This window comes from Hordeum vulgare, chromosome 2H (genome assembly GCF_904849725.1).
Source record: "Hordeum vulgare subsp. vulgare chromosome 2H, MorexV3_pseudomolecules_assembly, whole genome shotgun sequence".
NCBI lineage: Eukaryota > Viridiplantae > Streptophyta > Magnoliopsida > Poales > Poaceae > Hordeum > Hordeum vulgare.
The window spans coordinates 399484828-399509916 of record NC_058519.1 but is presented as its reverse complement, the minus strand read 5'-3'; the positions used below and the strand labels follow the sequence as shown (position 1 = coordinate 399509916).

The following is a 25089-nucleotide window of genomic DNA, read 5'->3' as shown; positions in this document are numbered from 1 at the left end:
ATGAAAAGAACGATAGCATGAAAGATCATGAGATGATCTTATGGAAAGTGATAGCTTCACTTATAACAAGTATGATGATTGAACTTGTTGAGAATAGACCAACATAGACCCCAATCATTGTTGCAATTAATAAGAAGTAATAAGGAAAGAGAGGTTCACATATACATATATCATCTTAGACACTTTCTATAATTGTGAGCACTCACCAAACTATTACATGCTTAGAAGTAGATGTTGGACAAGGAAGACAACATAATGAATTGTGTTTGCTTGGTTCCAAACAATGTTATATGATTAGAGATCCCTTAGCATGTGACGATTGCTTCCACCTCATATTAGCCAAAACTCCCGCACCAAGTAGAGATACTACTTGTGCATCCATAAACCTTCAACCCAGTTTTGCCTTGAGTGTCCACCATACCTACCTATGGATTGAATAAGACCCCTCAAGTAAGTTGTCATCGGTGCAAGCAATAAAAATTGCTCTCTAATATGTATGATCTATTAGTGTGTGGAAAATAAGCTTTGTACGAACCTATGATGAGGAAGACATAAAAGCGACAGACTGCATAATAAGGTTCTTTATCACAGGAGGCAATATGAAGTGACGTTCCTCCGCAATAAGAGGACACACATCCAAACCTCAAAAGTGCATGACAACCTCTGCTTCCCTCTAAGAAGGGCCTATCTTGTACCTTTAGTTTTTGCCTTTGTAAGAGTCATGGTGATCTTCACCAATTCCTTATTTAGCCTTTTTCTTGGTGAACGTCATATGCTTGGGAAAGATCTATATTCATATATCAACTTGGAGCTGAGTACTTATGCTTTATTATTGTTGACTTTACCCTTGAGGTAAATGGTTGGGAGGCAAAATTATAAGCCCCTATCTTTCTCTGTGTCCAACTGAAACTTTGATATCATGTGTACCACGTGAGTTGTAACAATTTTGGAAAACAAAAGAGATGATTGAGTATGTGGATTTGCCTTACAAGCTCCTATTTGACTCTTTCTAATAATATGATAAATTGCAATTGCTTCAATGACTATGGACTGTTGTTGGCTACTTCTCGGTAAGGATTTTGTTTCATACTTTTCCTTGTGAAGGAATTGTTACTTTCCCTTAAGAATCTTTATGATGTATTTCAGTTCTATGTGTGATCATGATGCCCTCATGTCCGTATTATGTTTTATCGAGACCTTCATCCCTAAACATGTGGACATGTTTTGGGTCTTGGTTTTCGCTTGAGGACAAGCGAGGTCTAAGCTTGGGGGAGTTGATAGGTCCATTTTGCATCATGCTTTAATGTTGATATTTATAGGTTTATGGACTGTTATTATACTTTGTGGAACCTTACGTATGCCTTTTCTCTCTTATTTTGCAAGGTTTATTTGAAGAGGGAGAATACCGGCAACTGGAATTCTGGACTGGAAAAGGAGCAACTCCGAGTCCTCTATTCCGCGCAACTCCAAATGCCCCGAAAATGAACGTGGATTTTTTCAGGAATATATAAAAAATATTGGGCGAAAGAAGTGTTAGAGGGGAGCAGCCAGGGGCCCACAAGCCTGATTGTCGCGGCCTACCCCCCTTGCCGCAGAAACAGGGCTTGTGGGCACCCTGGTGGCCCACTGACCCCCTCTTTTGCTATATGAAGGGTTTCGTCCGAGAAAAAATCAGGGTGGAGCTTTTTCGTGGATTCTCCGCCGCCACGAGGCGGAACTTGAGTAGAACCAATCTAGGGCTCCGGTAGGACGATCCTGCTGGGGAAAGTTCCCTCCCGGAGGGGGAAATTGTCGCCTTCGTCATCACCAACACTCCTCTCATGGGAGGGGAGTCATCTCCATCAACATCTTCATCAGCACCATCTCTTCTCCGAACCCTAGTTCATCTCTTGTAACCAATCTCCGTCTCGCGACTCCGATTGGTACTTGTAAGGTTGCTAGTAGCTAGTGTTGATTACTCTTTGTAGTTGATGCTAGTTGGATTACTTGGTGGAAGAGTTTATGTTCAGATCCTTGATGCTACTCATTACACCTCTGATCATGATTATGATTATGCTTTGTGAGTAGTTACTTTTGTTCCTGAGGACATGGGATAAGTCATGCTAATAATAGTCATGTGAATTTGGTATTCGTTCGGTATTTTGATATGTTTTATGTTGTTTTTCCTCTAGTGGTGTTATGTGAACGTTGACTACATAACACTTCACCATATTTGGTCCTAGAGGAAGGCATTGGGGAGTAGTAAGTAGATGATGGGTTGCTAGAGTGAGAGAAGCTTAAACCCCAGTCTATGCGTTGCTTCGTAAGGGGCTGATTTGGATCCAGTAATTTAATGCTATGGTTAGAAGTTGTCTTAATTCTTCTTTCGTAGTTGCGGATGCTTGCGAGAGGGGTTAATCATAAGTGGGATGCTTGTCCAAGTAAGGGCAGTACCCAAGCCCCGGTCCACACACATATCAAACTATCAAAGTAACGAACGCGAATCATATGAACATGATGAAACTAGCATGACAGAAATTCCCATGTGTCCTCGGGAGCGTTTTTCCTCTTATAAGACTTTGCTCAGGCTTGTCCCTTGCTACCAAAGGGATTGGGCCACTTTGCTGCACCGTTGCTACTACTTGTCACTTGTTACTGTTCGCTTGCTACGTTTCACCTTACGACACCATCACTTGTTACCGCTACTTTCAGTGCTTGCAGTTATTACCATGCTGAAAACCGTTTATCAGATCCTTCTTCTCCTCGTTGGGTTCGACACTCTTACTTATCGAAAGGACTACGATTGATCCCTTATACTTGTGGGTCATCACAGTCACACAGGGCCTCTTAATGGGTCGGTTACCAAAGGTGGAAGGCCATGAAGGAGGAGGGTAAGTAGTAACACACAATGGGTGAAGGTAAAGCGGCAACACATAGGGGAGGAGGGGAAGCGGAAGCACACCGACAAGGACCTGGCCAGTCGCTATGTAGGTCGGGAGGCGATGACAGGAGCGTGAAGGGGAGGGTGGAGGGGTAAACCGTAGCTCTTTAGGAGCGGGAGTGGGAGCGGTAGGACAAAAGATGTCATGCAATTTCTTATTGCAAGCACATATGACTATATGGAGAATACATGTTTGTGATCTATTAAGAAAATGAAATTGAGCCCCGAACGAACTCGAGATCAGCCCTCCCGAGGAAGAACAAGAGGTGGCAGTGGCTACATCTTTTAAAACATGATGAAAACTTGTCTCTCATTTTTTTCCATAATTGTGAATTTATAGGACTAAATTAGGGTTGAAGGAGCCACGAGGTGGCCCCAAGGCATCAGGGCGCGCTCAAGGGGGTGGGCGCGCCGTGTTGGCTCATGACCAATAGGTACCCTCCTCTGTGGATCTTTGAAATCTTCATATATTCCATAAAAATCCACAAAAAGTTTCGTATTATTTCGAGAACTTTTTTTGTGCACAAAAATAACATCATGACAGTTTTGCTGAAAACAACGTCAGTCTTGGGTTAGTTTCATTCAAATCATGCAAATTAGAATCCAGAACAAGAGCAAAAGTATTTGCAAAAGTAGATACGTTTGAGACCTATCAATTATGTCTTGCAATTTGTACACTATGATTATGTACTGCATATGTCCATATATGTGTGGCGAATTATGATGAATAATCTTCATATGGACACTATTTGTTCAATTGCACATTGTGGCGAATCTGCTATTCACATGGTGATTCAAATGCGACATTTTACAATAATCTCTCGACTTAAGCACAGACGGTTCAAGAAACTAAGTGTTTATGATACAGAACTGAAAGCACACGTAACTCATAGAGCAACCACCCGTGGACTATAGGAAAAGCACACGAGATATAAACTGAAACGTTGGTGATACATAAGAAATTGCAGACAATTTGCAGCACTGCTATGTGTGCGTAGGAGCTCCTCAATCATTTGTGATAGCACCTTATCTCACACACGAGCCAAGAGGAAACCATGCCCGATGCAAAGAGCAATCCCACGTGTAAATTATTCAAGAAACGTTTGTGATCATATCATGGAGGGCAGATAGTTGCCACAGAAAACTCATGTGCGATGATGCATACATCCACATACTTTCTATGATGGCCGTGTGACTTAGCTAATATTCTATAAACGGTTAAATGTCAAACATAGTTTGATTTCCAAGAGCAATTAGATGCGTTTTAGTCGTGATAGACGTGTGTGATTGGTCCAAAATGCCACACATGTGCCTAGAGTATAGTGTGTGTGATATGTTACTGCATTGCACAAAATTATATTTGGCAGAGCGTGTGTATCATTAGTCACCATAGCAGACAATTTCTGTGTCATGTGGAATGGACCCCCCTATCGCCCACATAGGCAAGGCAATGATTTAAATTTACATCGCAGAAAGAGGTTAAAAACCATTTGTATAGGACGTTGCTACACCAATGATCGTTGAATACCTATCCTTTTTGGACTAGTTTTATAACCCCTGCAAATTACCCGTACTATATATTTTAGCATCAAACAAATATAAGTGATGTATGGAAGTGCAATTATTTCTATGAAATCTACACGCCACTGTGCTCTAAAAGGTATAAATGAAGTACTAGAGCAACTCCTTAGGTCAAAATATATAAGTGAAGCACATAGAGTATTCTAAGAAATCATGATGAAAACATGACTCTCTCAAATAGGTGTCTACATCAAACAATGATTGTGTCAAACTAAAATAAAAGGAAACAACAAAACACGATGCTCCAAGTAAAAGATATATCATGTGATGAATAAAAATGTAGCTCCGAGTGATATACCAATGGAATGGAGAGGAAAGAGGGTATGCCTTTCGGGGTATCCCCAAGCTTAGACGCTTGAGTCTTTCTAGAATATTACCATGGGGTGCCTTGGTAATACCCATGATTAGGATCTTGCCTCTTCTTATTCCTTCACCCATCATGATTGCACCCAAAACTTGAAACCTTGACCACACAAAACTCAACTTAAACCTCGTGTGATCCGTTAGTATAATAGGCAAATCATAAACTTTAGGTACTCTTATAAATTGATTTATATTTAATTATTTCATAAGGTATTATTTTATTCTAACTTCTCCATGACTTATACCCCCCTTTATAATATATAGGATCATCAAAACAAGCAAACTATGCAAGCAATTTTTTTTTGTCTAAAACAGGACACCCTGCAATGATCAGCACCGAAACCATACTTCTGTAACTCCAAAAAATCTTAAACATTTGTAAAACCTAGGTAATTTGTGTGTCAATGCTATGTAAAAAATTCAAATTGAAACTACGCTCCAGGAAAATTAGATAAATTCTACAGTGGACGTAAAAGGTTTTGTTTTTGCACCGTATCATTTATACTATCATCGAAATCAATCCGAAAGGCTCTACCTGGCACAAAAACTAACTGAAACATGAAAACACAATCATTACAGTATAAATAATCATGTCAACTCAAAATAACTGAAGGTAGAAAAAAATTAAGATAACTATTGGGTTGCCTCCCAATAAGCGTCATCGTCTTATGTCCCTAGCTAGGCATAATGCATAGTATCAAGTGATATCATATTTGACATTAATTCCATAAGTGGCCCTCATGACATATTCAAAAGGTGGTTTAATTTTATTTCTAGGTAAGTGTTCCATCCCATTCTTTAATGGGAATTGTAATCTTATGTTTCCTTCTTTCATATCAATAATATCACCTATAGTTCATAAGATAGGTCTACCAAGTATTATTGGGAAAGACATATTGCATTCAATAACAACCACAATGAAATCTACGGGCACATAATTTCTATTAGCAATAATAATCACATCATTTATTCTATCCAAAGGTTTCTTAATAACAAGCACATCATTTATTAATATCATGCTTAGGTGGCGAATTTTTATTTATTAGAGTTTTCACTTCATGAGCAATCATATCCATATTTCTAGCCATATCATCAACTTTTGCAGTTTTTCTTCTACCATAGTATTGAGAATCATTTGAGAACTAATAAAAATTTTAGTGGCATTCTCAAGATGGGAGGAAATCCTATTATTATTAGAAGAAGAACAAGCTGAGTGATGACTAATTCTGTGAGTATTTCGTCGCCTGAGGTATGTCTTCTTTTACCTTAACCCCTTGTGATTCTATTATATTTTAATGATACTTGACGTTCCATGGTTGGAATAGGTTGAGAAGACCAACTAAAATAATCCATGTATATACTTCCAAATTTGGTGACATTATGCACACATTGACATTTATATTCCAATTTACTACATTAAGATGTTGAGGCTTAGATGGACTTGCTTGTGTCCTAAAAAGATGATGCATATATAAAATATAAATATATTACTTAAACTAAAATTATCATAAGAAGTATCGAGTGTTTACGACATGTTATTCTTGTGGCGACTACTTAGGTGGATTTGTGTTCCATCTGGTGCAAGATTCAATTATCTAAGGTACTATTGGTTACTGGTTAATCACCGTTGGTATAAATATAACACTACCACCTCACACACGCGGTAAGAAATCCAAACTATTTAAAATAAATATGTAAATGTAATACTACTACGATGCTACATCTGTCATTTACATAATCTACAATACGTCTTCGTCCTTTGGGAAGTGCTCCTTCTTTAACTTACGAAATATTTACTTCAAAATGTATTTATCTTGTATCAAACTAAACTATAAACTACATCGTAATACATGAAAAATGTATCCACTAATATGAAAGTAGACGTCATTGTCAAGATATGCTGATTTCAAATATCATTTAAAATTATATGCTTATGTTCATATATGATTTTCCTATGGGGAAAAATTTATGCATTTTCATAGTTATTATATCTTACAATCAGGTGATTTCACGCATTAATTATTTTAAATCCATTTGACACATTAAATTAATACACAATGATACATTGACTCTACCACGCAGCGAGAAGCTTGAGTAGGATTTATTTGTACGTACTCACATAAGAAAAGATTTAGGGTTACGATAACGCCCACACGTGTGGGCTTAAGGAATCTTGTCCACACGTTCCGTATGGTGTGTAAGGCATATGCCTCTGTGTGGGCAAAACAACCAACGCCCGGTTAAAATAACCAACGCCTACACGTCCGGCCTCCTGCCCTCGCGACCCGCACATCCGTCCTACAACCTCGCGGTCCCGAGTGTCCACGCGTGACAGTTCCACTCAGTTACCACGTAACATTGAAAAGACATGGCAAGTGACAGGCATGCGGGCATGGAAGTTTCACTCAGTTGCCATGTAACACTGGGAAGACATGGCAACTGGCAGGCATGCATGCACGACAGTTTCACTCAGTTGTCATGTAACACTGGGAAGACATGGCAACTGACAGGCATGCGGGCACGACAGTTCCACTCAGTTGCCATGTAACACTTGGAAGACATGACAACTGATAGACATGCGGGTACGGACAGTTCCACTTAGTTGTCATGTAACACTGGAAAGATATGACAACTGACATGCATGCGGACACGGCAGTTCCACTCAGTTGCCATGAACACTAGGAAGACATGACAACTGACAGACATGCGGACACTGCAGTTTCACTCAGTTGCCATGTAACACTCGGAAGACATGGCAACTGACAAGCATGCAGGCCGACAGTTTCACCCAGTTGCCATGTAACAGTGGGAAGACATGACAACTGACAGGCATGCGGACACGACAGTTCCACTCAGTTGCCATGTAACACCGGAAAGACATGACAACTGACACACATGCGGGCACGGCAGTTCTACTCTATTGACATGTCACACTGAGAAGACATGACAACTGAAAGGCATGCGAGCGTGTGGGCGCGACGCTAGTTGCACCACACTTGGGTTGGCAGCCGCGAGCTCTGCATGCACGAAATAAGCGTGTGGGCGAACTGATAAACGCTCACACACCGACTCCTTCCTACGTGGCACAAAAATTTTACCAAAAAATGCTAAGATTAGTCTAAATCACAAACGGACGCAGATCCATAAATGTGGACGATTTGCAAACATCCATACATATGAGTGTTGTCTTTTCTCAAGATTCATGTGTTCGCTCATTTTCTCATTCTCATTTTTGGAGAGAACACACATGTGTTTTCTTTCATGCCAATTGGAACGTGGACTTTTTTATCGTGGGGCTTAGACGCTTTAGGACCATTCATTCATTGTACATGGTCTTTTTTTTTTTGGAGACATGCTGTTTCTTTAAGCAGGAAGAAGGCTCGAGTATTTTCTACCGATTTGAACTCCTTGTATAACTGGTTGGAACTTGTACGTGCTGGAAGAGAACTCTTTGATTTTTTTGATTTTTTTGTTTGCACCGAAATCTTTGATGTACGTGTTGCTTTAACCATTATATATGTAATTATTTTCCAAAAGAAAAAGAACAATTATATGTGTAAGTGTTTTTCTATGCGGGATATATATGTAGGTGCTTAAACGTTTCACGACTTTTATTTTGAAGGAAAAGCCTTCATGGCAGTTTTATTTATTATTAGGGAAAACACTTACATCATTTGATAAGACAGCCACAAGAAAATTAGAAGGATCCTGTTGCCACACAAGAGGGCTAAGCTTCGACTTACTAGCTAAAATATGTGCCACCATGTTGACTTTCGTAGGACAAAACTCGAACGAAACATCACTAAACTCATGACAAAGGAAGAAACAATCATCATAGATTGCTGCTATAGGCCCAACAAAAAGACCACCATGTTTCATAATTTCGATCACCTCCATGCAATCGGAGTTCACTATAATCTTGTTGCATCCCATAGTATTTGCTAGTGAAAGACCGTCCCTCAGAGCAATCGCCTCCGCCGTCATTGCGTTGTTAACAATATCCAAAGATCGGTTGGAAGCAGCCACAAAGTATCCTCGATCATCCGTGAGATATGCACAAGTTCTATTAGAATTGTTATTAACGTCAAAACCGCATCTACATTAAGCTTTACATAATCTTCCTTCGGCCGAGTCCATCCATGTCTAGCAACATGAGCACTTTTTTTCTTCTCCACCCTCGAGAAGTTTGTAACCAACACAAAAATTGCTTGAGCAGATCTAACATGAAGTTGAACTCTCTCACCATGAGTTACTTGCCGACGCTCCCACCAAACATACCAGCATGTGGTGGCAATAAGGTCAGCCCGGAAAATACTTGGAAGAAAGGATGCCGGCGAAGAATTATCCAGCAGTAAATACGCGAGCATTGAAGACCCCTCCCTAACAACAGTACCTGCGATGTCAATTTCTTGGTCGAGCCCCAAGTGTGTAGAAGTTAATCATGTTGTTTCTTTAGGATTAGGAAAGAAAGCCAAATAGAATTTCTAGTCCTAGTCTATTTCCATAGTCCCTTGTGGACGTGTATAAAAGACACCCTAGGGGTGTTGATTGTAACACCAGAAAAACGAAAAGCAATACAAAGCAAAGGCTCGACACGGACCTTTAGCCATCAAATCCACCGATCAGTTTTATTCGTGTCGCTAGTTATGCAAGTTCCGTCAAGTAGCCGGCCGAAGCAAGAATCACGTAGGCACGCCTGTACAGCTGCATACGTATGTTCAAAAGCCAACAATTGGTATCAGAGCCTCGACGATCTACGATCTACGATGACGGACAGCGACGCTGAGTCGGTCGAGTCTGGCAGCGGCGGTGCCAAGGCGAACAAGAACGGCGACAAGGTGAAGAAGGGTGTCAAGTCAGCAACCAGTGGTGGAGGAACGAGCGGCGCCAACGTCCAGGCGCATCGCAACATCCCCATCCAGTACCCGATGCTCACCGACGCCAACTACGGCGTGTGGGCGGTGAAGATGAAGATTATTCACTGAACCCTCCGAGTGTGGCAGGCAATCACGGACGACGACGTCGATGACGAGTCCGATGAAGGTGCCATGGACGCCATAGCCCAGTCCGTGCCGGATTCCGTGCTAAAGACATTGGCGGCGTTCGAGACGGCAAGAGAGGCATGGAAGGCACTCAAGGAGATGAGGATCGGAGAAGATCGCGTCACCAAGGCTCGGGCACGAGTGCTGAAGCGCCAATTTCACAAGTTGCAGATGGAGGAAACTGAATCGGTGAATGACTATGCCATGCGTCTTACTACTTTGGTGGGAGAGATCCGCACGCTTGGTGCAAAGCTCGATGAGACTGAGATTGTGGAGACATTTTTCAGTTCGCTGACTGATAAATTCACGTACATCATCGGCACGCTCGAGCAGCTTTACGACATCGACGACATGACCATAACGGAGGCAATCGGACGCTTGCGGACTTGGGAAGAGAACGCTCGTGGCTGTCGGAAAGCCAAAGGAGGAGGTAGCGACCAACTCATGTACTCGCGCGCAGATTGGGAGGCTCCAAGTAGCAAAGGAAGGCGTGACGGTGGCGAAGGCTCAAGCAACACGAAGGGCGATGGACAAACCGGAAAAGGCAAAGGAAAAGGCAAGCCACAAGGTCGTGGTACGCCAGACCAATCTAAAGGGTGGAAGCAACGAAACTTGGATATGTCCGAGGTCAAGTGCTATAACTACAACGATATGGGTCACTTTGCGAAGGATTTTCCAAAGCCTAACAAGCGGGAGATCAAGGCAAATTTGGCAAAGCAAGAAGACGAAGGTCCAAGTCTTCTGATGGCCGAAGTTTGTGATCTCGCTGAAACGGTGGTTGTGAAACCAAGCCGGAAGGTGCTACTTCATGAGGCAGAAGTGACACCAAAGTTATCCGGTGATCAGAACGTGTCGTGGTATCTCGACACGGGTGCCGGCAACCACATGACGGGGTGCAAGGAGAAATTCCTCGTGCTGGAATACGATGTTGAAGGCTCGGTCAAGTTCGGTGAGGTTCAGTTGGGGAGATTTGCGGGCAAGGATCTGTCCTCTTTGAGGGTCTCACAGGCGAACATCGCATACTCACCGGAGTGTACTACATCCCACGGCTGCGCAACAACATCATCTCTATTGGGAAGCTTGACGAGAATGGCTGCAAGGTGAATATCGAGCGCGGAGTGATGACGATCTTCCACAACCTCCGAAACGTGCTAGCTCGTGTTAATCGCACACAGAATAGGCTATATATCCTCAACCTTGATCAATCTCAACCGGAGTGTTGGCTCGCCAAGAGTGATGATGATTCGTGGTTATGGCATGTTAGATTTGGACACGTTAACTTCTACGCCTTGAAGACGATGTCAAAGATGGAGATGGTATCCGGGATGCCATTTATCGACCATGTTGATCGAGTATGTGACGGGTGCTTGGTTGGAAAACAGCACCGCAAGCCGTTCCCTGCTCAGTCTACCTATCGTGCAAGTGATGCACTCGAGCTGCTCCATGGTGATCTATGTGGCCCTATCATCCCAGCAACTCACGCGGGAAAGAAGTATTTCTTCCTCATGGTAGACGACTACTCGAGATATATGTGGGTTGTTCTCCTACAATTTAAAGATGAGGCGTTTGAAGCATTCAAGAAGCTGAAGGCTCCAACAGAGATGGAACACAAGCTGAAGGTTCGCGCTCTACGGACAGATCGCGGCGGAGAGTTTACGTCGAATGAGTTCAACGACTATTGCGAGAAGATTGGCATAAAGAGGTTCCTCACGGCACCTTACACGCCGCAGCAGAATGGGGTCATTGAAAGGTGCAATCGAACCGTCGTTGACATGGCAAGGAGTTTACTCAAGAGCAAGAACCTGCCGGGGACTTTTTGGGGAGAAGCTGACACGACGGCGGTCTATCTTCTCAACCGGGCTCCAACGAAGGCAGTGATCGGCAAGACTCCGTATGAAGCAATTTACGGACGTAAGCCAAATGTGTCTCATCTACGGACATTCAGGTACGTGGCACATGTGAAGACGGCGGAGCCGCACCTCTCAAAGCTTGCCGATCGTAGCACCAAGATGGTGTTCATCGGATACGAGAGAAGTTCCGGCACCAAGGCATACCGTTTCTACGATCCATAAACCAAGCGTCTACGGATTTCACACGACGTCGTGTTTGAAGAAAACCAAGCGTGGAATTGGAGCGCCGCAGCCGACAATGCTCCAAACAGTAACATATTCACGGTTGAATTTCCAACTGATGATGATGCAGGGGAGGATGTCCAAGTGGTTGTTAAGACGCCCAACCAAGGTGACCACAATGGTAGTGATCATCATGGTGCCGACACCGACGACGACGTGCATAGGTCGCAAGGAGATAGCGACAACGAAGCGCACGACACAGGTGGAGATCTCGACGACAACATCGACAATGAGGTGCATAGTGACGACGACAATCAAGATGATGGTCACGGTCACGACGACTACGCCGACGACACGGATGTCGATGACACACCAGGGTCTCAGCCGTCTTCCTCAAGTGTATCAACACCGACACAATTTGTGTCGCCTCCTTCGCAAGCCACAACGGACTCCTCAGGGCCTCGTCGCTACAAGACCCTCAAGAAAGTCTACAAGTACACAAAGCCAGTTACGCTCGAGTACTCCGGACTATGTCTGTTCGGAGTTGAGGAGCCGGCGAACTTCGTAGAGGCGAGAAAAAGTCCTAGCTGGACGCACACCATGGATGAGGAGATGAAGGCAATTGAGAGCAATGGCACGTGGACTTTGGTAACCCGACCTCCAAACCAAAAGACGATAGGTTTGAAGTGGGTTTACAAGTTAAAGAAGGACACACAGGGTGCCATTGTGAAGTACAAGGCAAGACTCGTTGCAAAGGGCTACGTTCAACGTCAAGGAGTTGACTATGATGAGGTGTTTGCACCGGTTGCTCGAATCGAGACGGTGAGAGTGCTCCTAGCTTTGGCAGCACAAGAGGATTGGAAGGTTCATCATATGGATGTTAAATCCACTTTTCTCAACGGCGATCTCACAGAAGAAGTGTACGTGGAACAACCCCTCGGCTATGAGAAGAAAGACGAAGAAGGGAAAGTTTACAAGATCAAGAAGGCACTTTACGGGTTGAAGCAAGCGCCAAGAGTTTGGAACTCAAAGTTAGACCGAAGTCTGGTCTCGCTCGGGTTCAAGAGATGTCCCCTCGAGCATGCAGTCTATAGAAAGAACTCCAATGGCTCAAACCTGCTAGTTGGAGTTTATGTCGACGATCTGATTATCACCAGAGATAGCGTACAAGAAATTGAACGTTTCAAGGCGCAAATGAAGAACAAGTTTAGCATGAGTGATCTGGGATTACTCAGCTATTACTTGGGCATCGAAGTGAAGCAAAGCTCCGGAGAGATTTCCCTATGTCAATTGGCTTACGCGGTCAAGTTATTGGACAAGTGTGGCATGTCAGATTGCTACGCGACACAAGTTCCAATGGACCAACGTCACCACTTGAGCAAGCGTAGCTCAAATCCGCTGGTGGACACCACAATGTATCGAAGCTTTGTGGGCAGCCTGAGATATTTGGTGCCTACCCGACCTGACTTGGCGTATTCAGTCGGGATCGTGAGTCGTTTCATGGAGAATCCGACAACCGAACACATGAGCGCGGTCAATCAAATTCTACGCTATGTGAAAGGCACCATCAATCTTGGTTGCACGTACAAAAAGGGAAAGGAAGGATTGATCCTTCGTGGATATTCAGATAGCGACATGGCAGGTGATGTTGATGACCGAAAGAGCACAACGGGCATGGTTATTTAGCTTGGCCCGAATCCGATTAGCTGGAATTCTCAGAAGCAAAAGGTGGTGGCACTGTCTTCATGCGAGGCAGAATACATAGCGGCAAGCACGGCGGCTTGTCAAGCAGTGTGGCTGAGAAGACTCCTAGCTATTCTTGCAAAGCGGGACCTGCAGAAGGTGTCACTGAAGATCGATAACCAAGCTGCAATCTCGTTGTGCAAAAATCCGGTTCATCACGAAAGGAGCAAGCACATAGATACCCGGTTCCACCATATCCGGGAGTGCATTGAAGAAGGGTTGATCGAGGTTCAACATGTGAACACGAAAGACCAACTTGCCGATATTTTCACCAAGTCCCTCGGTCGACAGAAGTTCATCGAGACGAGGAGGAAAGTCGGAGTGCAAGAAGTGAAGTCAAGCAACAAGATTAAGGAGGTGAATGTAGAAGTTAATCATGTTGTTTCTTTAGGATTAGGAAAGAAAGCCAAACCGAGTCCTAGTAGTATTAGGATTCCTAGTCCTAGTGTATTTCCATAGTCCCTTGTGGTCGTGTATAATAGGCACCCTAGGGGTGTTGATTGTAACACCAGAAAAACGAAAAGCAATACAAAGCAAAGGCTCGACACGGGCCTTTAGCCATCAAATCCATCGATCAGTTTTATTCGTGTCGCTAGTTACGCAAGTTCCGTCAAGTAGCCGGCCGAAGCAAGAATCACGTAGGCACGCCTGTACAGCTGCATACGCATGTTCAAAAGCCAACAAAGTGTTCCCAGACTTCGCGAACACGCGGGCATTGAGAAAACGCATGCCCGATGTTTTCACAATCCATACTACATAACGGATACCCTCCTTGATTTTGGATATGACGATTAGCCAAAACTCCAAAACAGGGCATAACGTCAAGAGTGGATTTCTACCTTGGCCGGTACACTTAACGACCATAGGATGTTCGAGATCGGCCTTGATGAGGGCCCAAGTGGATTTGTTCTTCTCAACTTCCTGCATGTCGATGTTCCCACTCACAATAATATGCCGATCTCATTGAAAACGTACCATTTTTATTAAACTGTCAAGCTGGCTATAGTGGGAGTAACTAAGGTAGTATCATATACTACTACTTAGGACTAGCAAACATGTTGATGTGACAGACAATTAAAAAAAGAGGGTTATAGTAACATAGATAAATACCATAACATGTTAAATGTTATGCTACTATGTGTCATGCATGTCAATAAATAAGATCATCTATGATACTACTTTATGATACTATGCACTATAAAAGTAGTATCATACAATAATATCATATGCATTGGTTACTCCCACTATAACCAGCCTCAGGCAAAAAAATCAACCATAGCATTCTGGGCTAGGGGGATTAGTAGTATCCGCTGAGCATCCATTGGCCAAACTAGGTCGTTTATGAGCTCGGTGTCCCATGTATGATCATGTTCTTGGCTAGAGGGATCTGGACTCTTTATCATACGTGTTATTTTCCTTTAAGGAAGAAGAAGGCATCTATATTTTGTACCGATTGGATGAGAAACTTTTGGATTCAAAATTTCTGATGTACATGTGGCTTTAATCTTTTTTTAATACAGTACACACGTAAGCGTTTATATACACGCGCATACATTCACCCTTATGAACATACACATGCACATCCTACCCTTATGAGCATCTTCGAGAGAGTAAACTGCCATATTATCTTGATATTTACGAAGTCACGTTAGGCGCATCCTCGCCGACGGGAGCGTGTACTCCTACTAAAAGCATATCATCGAAAATCCCAAAATAAATTCAGGAATAATGCATGCACGAGGACTTGAACCCTCGTGTGTTCGGGATACCACTGTCCCGCTAAACATCCGATGAGAGGTTGGTTTGCTACATGTGGTTTTAATCTCTAGATATATGTGCGTTGTTTTTCTATTAAAAACACTGTAGGGTATTCCAATCTAAACTAGTGGGGACAGGGCCTATAGCCCCGGCCCGTAAGGGGCTTTAGTCCCGGTTCACCAACTCGGACTAAAGGGGCGGGACTAAAGGCCTAACCTTTAGTCTCGGCCCTGTTCCAAGCCGGGACCAAAGGTGCTCCACGTGGGCGCCTCAGAGCGCCCTCAGGGGCAGGCCCTTTAGTCCCGGGTCTTAACACGGACCGGGACTAAAGAGTTTCTGCAGATTTTGTTTATTTTAGGGTTTTAGGGTTTTAGGGTTTAGGTGTTTGGGAGATTAACGTGATGCCTCGTTTGGTGTTCGGGAATTAGTTTTCATATAATTCTAAATATACATGTTTATGCATATATATATATATATATATAAGATTAACTTATCTTACAAGCGAGCATATATATACAATTATATGGAGATCTGAATTATCAGGACTAGAGCCCGTCTATTCGATTACATGGACCAACATCAGTAATGGTCCCTAGCTACACTAAATCGTCCTTTGTCATCTATAGCTTCCGTCCTCAGAAAGGTCGCAAGCTCCTCTACAACAGCAATCACGCGTTGCTCTGGTAGAGACTTCTCCCTCATGGTCGTGTACTATATAAGAAGAGGAGATGAATATGAATATCAATCATGATAACAAAGAATGACGGGTAAAAATAGAGGTGTGAATGTTCATTGCTTACGTCGTATCTATGATCCTTGCGCTCAGAGGTAAACGTGCCAATGGTCTCGCAAACATAGTATCCGCATAGATGCGTCCCCCGTGGCTGCTGGTCGCACTTTACGATAATAGAATATATGTAATCAAAATAATAATCTAGCATCATAAATGTATTGAAAATAGAAGTATATCATACTACTACTTACCTGAGCCGCTCTAAAGGTCAGCTTCTCAGGCTCGATACCGGGAGTCACGCACTTGAACCGCTTCCAAACCCTGCCCGACAAGGAAAATGATTTGGTAAGTTTTTCATTAATTGATATATCAGAAAATCATCGAAAGATACCGATAGAGCGCAAGAATGATTGAAATTACCCTTGGAGCATGTCCTGCAGGCTTTAGAACTGTTCCAAGGGTCTCGATAATGGGTCGAAGGCATCAACTCTTCCCTTATCAATTTGAATGTCCAACAGAATCCAATGGAAGATGCACATGTATATATATATATATGTGTCAGTAACTTATCAGTTACACTTATAAGTGAATGGACACAACAGAGTAAAGACCCTCACCTGAAGTTGTATGGAAACAATATGTGGTCACCGAAATTTTGATCTGTTAGAAACCTTAGAAGGTTTTCCTCCGTCTCCTTGGGTTTATCAGTTAGCGTCACTATATGTATTTTATCTAGGTCAATAAACCCAATATTTAGGATGTTCCTACTTTTACATTCCAGAATCTTCATTCTGCATAATAGAGTACAAGTTATATGTAGACAATGAATTGAAATAACTAAACAAGTTATATGTAGACAACGAATTGAAAAACTTACAGACAATAGCAACTCATAAGCGATTTGTCGAGGGCGTCGGCATTGTACATCTGGAAGAGTTCATCAAAGTCGATATGGATTTCTTCGGGGCGGCCGTAGTACTCTCGTGGGACACTCACCACGATCATCGTTCTCCCATTCTTTGATTCACTTAAGTACCATGTATGCAAGTAACGCATATTTGTTGGGAGATCATCTTTGCTGACCAAAGGCGCTCCCATGACAAACTGTGGCTTAGGGGCTACCACAGCCTTGGGTAACCTGTCGTCTTGGGAAGCCAGAACGTCTTCAACCGGGATACCCCATTCATCCGCCCACTTCTTTGCTAATTCCAAATCTTGCCCCTGCACCAGAGGGGGGACATTCTTGGGTAACACCCTGAGGGGTGGGATCGACTGTTTGGCCTGTTGTCCAAGCTGAGGAGCGTCTGATCTTTTTTTGCTTGTAGTTGAACTTGATTTGCTCCCACTTGCACTTGCACGTGATCTGCTCTTTTTCCCTTCCTTCTGCAATGTGCGTGTATAGTCACCAGGCTTATGGTGTAAGTCATACTGTGATGGAAGTTTCGTGAAGTATTTTGCATATGCTATTTGCTTCTCGGTGTATTCCGGGCGGGGCTCGGGTTCCTTCTTTTTCATCTGCGCATCATGATGTTCCTTTGCTATCCTGGCGTTTTCCTCGGCGGTACGATCATAAGGTCTGATAGGAAGATTAGCATGAGGTACCTTTGGGAGGGGCGACAGTTTACGCTTTGGGGAGCTCCGTCGCTTAGAAATCATCGACGGAGCGTTCTTGCTGGCACGCTTCCGCTTAGTATCCGGAGCGGGCGTCGGCGGAGATGGACGACCCAAGTCCGGCGGCGGTGATCGAGATGGACTCGTGTTGTGCTGGTCGTCGTCATGTGGAGGGCTTGGACGTGATGGAGGTGTAGGTGACCTGCGACGACTCGGAGGCGGTGTTGTCCTTGGGGCCGAGCCTGGAAGCTTGATGTATTTCTTTTCCCATAGGATGACTCCACCCAGTACTTCTCCGAGTGTCCTCTCATATTCGGGTCCAGCTATGTCGAGCTCCATATCATGAAACCCCGCCATGATTTCATCCACCCGGACTTTAGCAAAGACAGTTGGAATCTCACGGCCATGCCAGCGTGCATCAGGGCCAGAAGGTAAAGCTTGTCCGACGGCCACCTTCATGGATATGTTCTTGAATTTCTGATGGAGTTCACATGATGTTGACTCCTTGATTCCATCCACGGGGTAGCCGGGACCGCCCTCTATCATTCTTCGTGCATCGTCAGGTGGGGCCTCAGATTCAGCCACGCTGCTTTTCTGCTTAGATGGGGCGCTGGTAATATCGAGTGCAGGACCTTCCTAGCGCACTACTCCTCTAAGCTCATCAATCTGCTTCTGTTTCTCGTTAATCCTGGCAAGCAACTGGTTGAACTTGTCATTCTCCTCATCCTGCTGTCGCTTCTTTGCTCTCGCTCGGCTTCTGTAAGTGTCTTGGTCTCTGGCAAACCCAAGCCACCACGGGTAAGAAGGACTGAAGCCTCGCGTTCGTCCTCCATGTTCGTCATTGCCGAGGACCAGTGTGAGCAAATCTTTCTCTCTATGTGCAGTGAACTGTCTTTTTCCCTCCTTAATTTCTTGCACTATCTTTTTCCAATTCTCCCTCGGTATCCTAAGACCGTCACTGCAGATGAGGTCCCCTGTTTCTTCGTCGTACGAACCACCATGCGCAAGGAACCAATTTCTTGCTCTCAATTCCCACTCATCACGGAGTGGTTCAGGTATGATGCCTTTAGCTAGCAGATCTTGCTCTTTCTTATCCCACTTTGGGATGGCAGTCTCATAGCCCCCTGGCCCCAGCGTGTGGTGATATTTCTTCTTGTCAGCATTTTTCTTGTTCTTTTCTGATAATGCCTTGGCATCTTCTGACTCCTTGTACTCTTGAAATGCCTTCCAGTGATTCGCCTGCTTGGCTAGATACCCCTCGAATACTGGCACTTTCTTTGTCTTCAGATAGTTTTTCCATAGCTTCTTCTTCCAGCTACGGAACAGTTCGGCCATCTTCTTTAGAGTCCACTGCTTGACTTTGGCCCTCAGTTTTTTGCGGCGTCTTCATTCTCACATTCTGGCAGGTTGAAATGTGACATGAGATAATTCCAAAGATTATCTTTGTACCTTTCGGCGACATAGTCACTATCGGCTGCCCCTTTGCGCTTGTTCCACTGCCGAACGCTGATCGGGACGTGATCCCTAACGAGAACTCCGCATTGCTTCTTGAATGTGTCAGCAACATTCTTAGGAAGCTTGGGTTCGCTCGTAGGCAATATCACCTCAAAGGTGTAATGCGTCCGTGCATCCAACTTTTTAGTCAGGCCTCGTTTCGTAGCTTTGCTCGATGTGGAGGACTAAGAGGGAGAAACATTCGTCAAATGAATGTATATGTATACAACATAGAGCTATCTCCAATATTTTTCACATATTACAAGTGATTGTCGAACTTCATATGTATACCTTGCCGGACTTTATTATTTCTCCACCGGCTTCTCCATCAGTGGAGCTATCACCTTCTCCGTCATTGGACCTATCTCCTGCCCCATCGGCTTCATCTTCGTGTCGGTCGACCTCCATTCCATATCCGGAGGGGTTTAGATATGACGACGGAGATTCAGATGGTTCAACGTCGGGGCCGTCTTTGATTATATCTTCGAGAAGTTCTTCCTCTTCGAGGTTCCTGATATGTGGATCCATAGTTCTGCAAAAAACGGACATTTGATTAACTAATAAACTAACAAACTATATAAGAGGGGTTGGAAACTTCGAAGTGTCGTTTTATATAGGAGGACCTTTAGTCCCGGGTCTTGGCTAGAACCTAAACTCTAAAATATGTCTAACGGATTCTCTTAACCTTTAAGGATTTAACAAAATGGCGACATTCTAAATGTGTAGAAAATGATCCTATTTTTCCGGATCTCATCTACCGTTCTATATGTCACATTGTCTAGTGTCAAAGGACTTTGTTGAACTTTGTACCAAAAAATAATTATTCTATCAGGAACTCCGTTCCAAAACAACTTTAGTCCTCGGTCGTGGCTCCACCCGGGACTCCTAGATTTCTGCATAGTATTCAAAGTAGGAGTACTTTTCCAATTTGAGCATTCAATAAGCAAAACCAAATCGTAAAATAAAGTAGTATTCAAATTAGCATGCATTCAATTATAAGCAAAACTACATCATCTCTTGTGTCCGTACATCGTCGAATATTATCACTAATACTCCTCGAATACTATCATACATATAGCATCACTAATACAGCTAGAACCGTAGCGCCCGACGGGTATCGTCGCGGGCGGTGGACACCCAAAGAGAAGGAACCATCACACGATCATAGCTCCAGTAAGATCCCTGAAGAACCTGCCAGGTATGCTCGAACCTACCCTCCAACGCAACCATGTAGCAAGGGACATGCTCATCCTCCTCGCTGACACGGTGACGTACCACCTCCGCGGTGTCCGGAAGCCTCGGCACCATCACTGGCCCATGCGACCGCCACCAAACAAGGATCGGGTCAACAATGGGCTGGCTCCTCACCAACCTACGCCCCCCGGAAGGTAGCACCGCCCAATACCAGCCGGGCGGAGCCCAGTCCCGGACATGGCCCCTCTCATCAAGCAGGTGTCCTCTGCCGAGTCGACGACGAGGATGCGGGATAGGCATCGTAAAATGAACTAAAAAAATAAACTAGTTATATTAATTTTCTTGCTTAAAATAAACTAATTGTATATATAGTAAAATAAAGTACTTTTATTAAATCAACTAGTTCAACTATATATTAATTAACACTAACTACCTAACCCTAATAACACAAATTAAAATGACACAAAAATAACACAAATAACCTATTTAACACTAACCTACCTAACCCTAAATTCACCAAATATTCTACAAATAACACTTAAGCATATAGAATAGCAAAATGAAGCAATAATCTAAAAAACACTAATTAAGCATCTATATACGTAGAAATGTCTTCTTCTTCGTCTTCTTCTTCTTCTTCTTCTTTCTTATTTTCTTCTCCGCTTCTTCTTCTCCTATTTTTCTTCAACTTATCTTCTTCTACTTCTCCTCTTCTTCTATTTTTCCTCTTCTTCTCCTCTCCTCCTCTTCTTATTCTCCTTTTTGTTCTCCTCCTCTTCTTATTTTCCTTTTTCCTAATCTTATTTTCTTATTTTTGTTCATCTTTCTTCTTCTTGTAACCCTAACCTACACTACACCACGACACCGCATTCCCTACATACGTGTGTTGGGAAAGATAACTTTTGTCAACCGACTGTTGGTTGGCAAAACTTATAACTAACTGTTGGTTGGGAAAATTCATACATGCCAACCAACTGTCGGTTGGGATTGCCAAGATATATACTGTCTAACTGTCGGTCGGCGATACTCTTACTTAGAGCTAACGGTCGGTCAGTAAAGCGGGCAAAGAGTCCCGACCAACTTGGGGTAGACAAGTGGGCCGACCTGCGATGGACACGCGCGTGAATGAAATTTTGTAGCGGCACAATTTTTGGCCCACCCGTGAAACCTCCCTCGTTTCCTTTTCCTTCAGCGCACGCTCCGAAACCTAATCCCCTCCCTCCCACGTATCTTCTCCCATCCTCCCACGCCGCCGCCGATTCCCCTTGTTGGCACCGCCACCTGAAGCCCCCTCTCCTCGCACTGACCAAGGCCGACGGCGTCGAGTACGCGACCAACTCCTCGCTCCTCACTCCATCCGATCCATTCATAACATACCTCTAGCTGTTTGCTTCATTACATCTCTGACTCTAAGGCAGCTTCGTCCTAGTCTTCTTCTTGCAGCATCAAGGGGGTCCTTGACCGCTACCAGCAGGCTACCGGGACCAACGTGTGGACGGAGCAGTATGAGGTTGCTTGCTTGCTGCTTCTCTCTCTCCCCTCAATCCATCAATCTCCTTTCTTCGATTTGTCTTATTTGCTTCGGGTCCGATTTCATCACAGGAAATGTAGCACACGGTGAGCCATCTCAAGGCCGTCGATCCAAAACCTGCGCACAGAGATCAGGTAAATAAAACCTTCCCTCTTTCCTTCCTCCTTTTATTTCAGAAGCATTCTTGATTATTGTTTCATGGGATGGGAGCTCTCCAACAAACTAGGTGCTTACATGGATTTGATGCGGAGACCGACTCAAATTAGTAATATGCTTTTGTTCATATTCTTTTTGAATCAATATATGCGTTTGTTCATATATCTATCGATGATGGCAGGCAAAGGATGGGTGAAGATCTGAATGTGTTGGGGTTCGGGGGGCTGCGCGGCCTTGAGCAAAGTGTCGACGCTGCTCTCGAGGTGGTTTGTCAGAGGAAGGCACGCACGCACAGACTCTAGCTGCTGGTTAATTGTTTTCTTGTTTGGTAGATCTATATAAACTAGTTCTACATCTCTCGTCTAGTAGAGAATAAAGAAGTGGTTTCATGATTTTGTTTAGTTCTGAAGAATTGATTAGGGGTTTCTTCTTTAATTCCAACTCGTGTGCATGTATTTTCTTCCATTAATAACATATTACATCTTAATTGATCTTTTATTTCCTGATATTTTTCGTTTTGATTTTGCAGTATCATGTGATCAGAAAGCAAACTGAAAACTACAAGAGGAAGGTGAGAACTTTTCTAAATAGTTTTCTCCATGAATTGGACTAGTTTATTCCGATAATTTCAAAAGTCGCCCAATTTGGTTCACATGGATGGCTGGGCTGGTGCCATAAATTAGATTTACTGCTGCCACTTGTTAAGGTTTCTTTATCTGGTTAGTGCTCCATGTCATTGCTCAAAAAACCATGTATTCACCGGATCTTTGTGTATTGTGCCCTCATTTGGTCACATCGTATTTATTTGATACTCCGTACGTTTAGATACACATGGAGATTAACTTCACTTCATGACCTGCATCATGCATGGAGAATAGCATGATTTTCCCCAGATAATTTCATTCCAAATGCATCTTGTTTCCTTGAGAGGTTTTCCCAATGACAATCAGGCTCTGGCACTTAGACAAGCAACAAAAGAGCACTCCCATATATCCCGTCCGTCTATAGACTGTAACATGTCTTTTATATGTAACCTCTGGCTCTTGTCATTCGGTGCCTGTTGGTGCACAATCATCAGACCTTGCAGCTTGTCCCATTCGTGTACTAACCATACATGCTTTTGCTCCTGAAATCCCTATATATGTACGCAACACACTCCCCTCTCCCACAGCCTCTATCCCGACACACTCCACTCTCCCCCTCCCCTTATCAGAAGAGAAGAGGAGGTTTCTAAAGTCATGTTTCTATATATTTTAGTAATTCTGTAAAATTCCAGAATACTATACACCTACTGCTCAATATTTTACAATGTAATAAATCATGGATGCATGATAGATTTTGTTGATCTAGATTGCCTTACGTAATTTGCTTAGTGGATCTATTATGTTGACTTGCGTCATTATTTGTTTGAGTGCTCTAAAAAGTATTTTCATTAAACGGTTTCACAATTCTATTAAACCATGTAAGCTATGAACTATATACATTATCTGAGACAATCTTTAGGTGAAAAGAATAACCAAAATATTGTGTATACCACCACCATGTAAGAAGAGAATATAGACAAGCATTGCGTATTACTAGTCAATGTACAAAGCTATATAGCGATGTACTTCTGCTTGTTACTAGCAATATAAAGAGCATTATTTTTTCAGGCCTTCCAGTGAGCAGGTGCTAGTAATCGATGGCGGCAACGAAATTGGTAAGATCCCACTCTCTCACTTGGCCTCTCCCTCCCCTCCCCCTCTCTTTATGTGTGTGCAGTCCGCAGGTTTGAACTATGCAGTAAGTTTAATAATATCTTTAAAAAATGTGTGCTGCTTTAATTCATGGAAATAGAGAAGCTCTTGAAGCAGTAAAGTCCTTTATGTGCAGCAGTTAATTAAGCTTCATTATTGTTTTGTAGTTTTCTAAAAAGTACTTTCATGAACTGGTTACACATGTTTTTTATTTTGATAGTAGGCTTGACAAAAAGTTTTATTTTCTGTTGTTTATCACTAAATGGTTGGTGAAGTAATGATGGAAGGAGATATTAAATTGTTGTTTGTGATATCAAGTGGCTTGCCTACAATAAAGGACCATGAGCATGTCACTGATTTGCAAATGCTTTCACTGCTACCTGTTATTAATCATCCGATTTCTTACTTTTCCATCTATGCAGAAACTAAAGCGAGCAATTTTTTCTCTTAGGAAATGAACCATAATGTTTCCTCTACTTAATTAGTTCCATTAGTTTATAGGAAATTTTGATGGTCATTAGTTCATAACAGATGATGTATTTATATGGGAAAATTAATGAATGTGTGTTATTATTGTTTGCATCCGGTTCAATATATTTTGGATGACATGCACATTACTGTTACGAATTATGTAATTTGAAGTCCACCTATGGGAGGGCTAATGGATGTTTGTCAGCAAAATAAGAAGCAAGATAAGAGCCTGTCTAACAATCAGTTGAAAGTCTAATGCGAGGCCCAACATAATGTTGGTCGGGAAAGAATACGCTGTTAGATAGTCTGTTGGGAAAGGCCGATGGTATCCCAATGAATTGTTGGTCGGGAAAAAAAATTCCAGTCCGATAGTCAGTCGGGAAAGGCCCATGGTAGCCCCAGTAGACTGTTGGTTGGGAAAGGCCCACGACAGGCCCAATAGAATGTTGGTCGGGAAAGATACCCAATCACCAACAATAAGTCGGTTGGGAAAGATATGTCGGTCGGGAAAGCGTTTTCCCGCCTGGAATTTCCCCAACAGACAATATCGGTCGGCAATAGTCTTTTCCGACCGACTATGTGTTGGCGGAACCTGTATTCCCAACCAATCTGGTTGTTGGGGATTTAGTGTCGTGGTGTAGTGCTAATTCTAAATATTACTAACCCTAATAATCTACCACAAAC

The 25089-nt window shown here is 43.2% G+C and overlaps 1 pseudogene; it reads left to right on the top strand.

Moving 5' to 3' along the window:
• Nucleotides 1-22922, top strand: part of LOC123427590 — a 156662-nt pseudogene extending 133740 nt beyond the window's left edge.
• Nucleotides 22923-25089: the final 2167 nt, after the last annotated feature.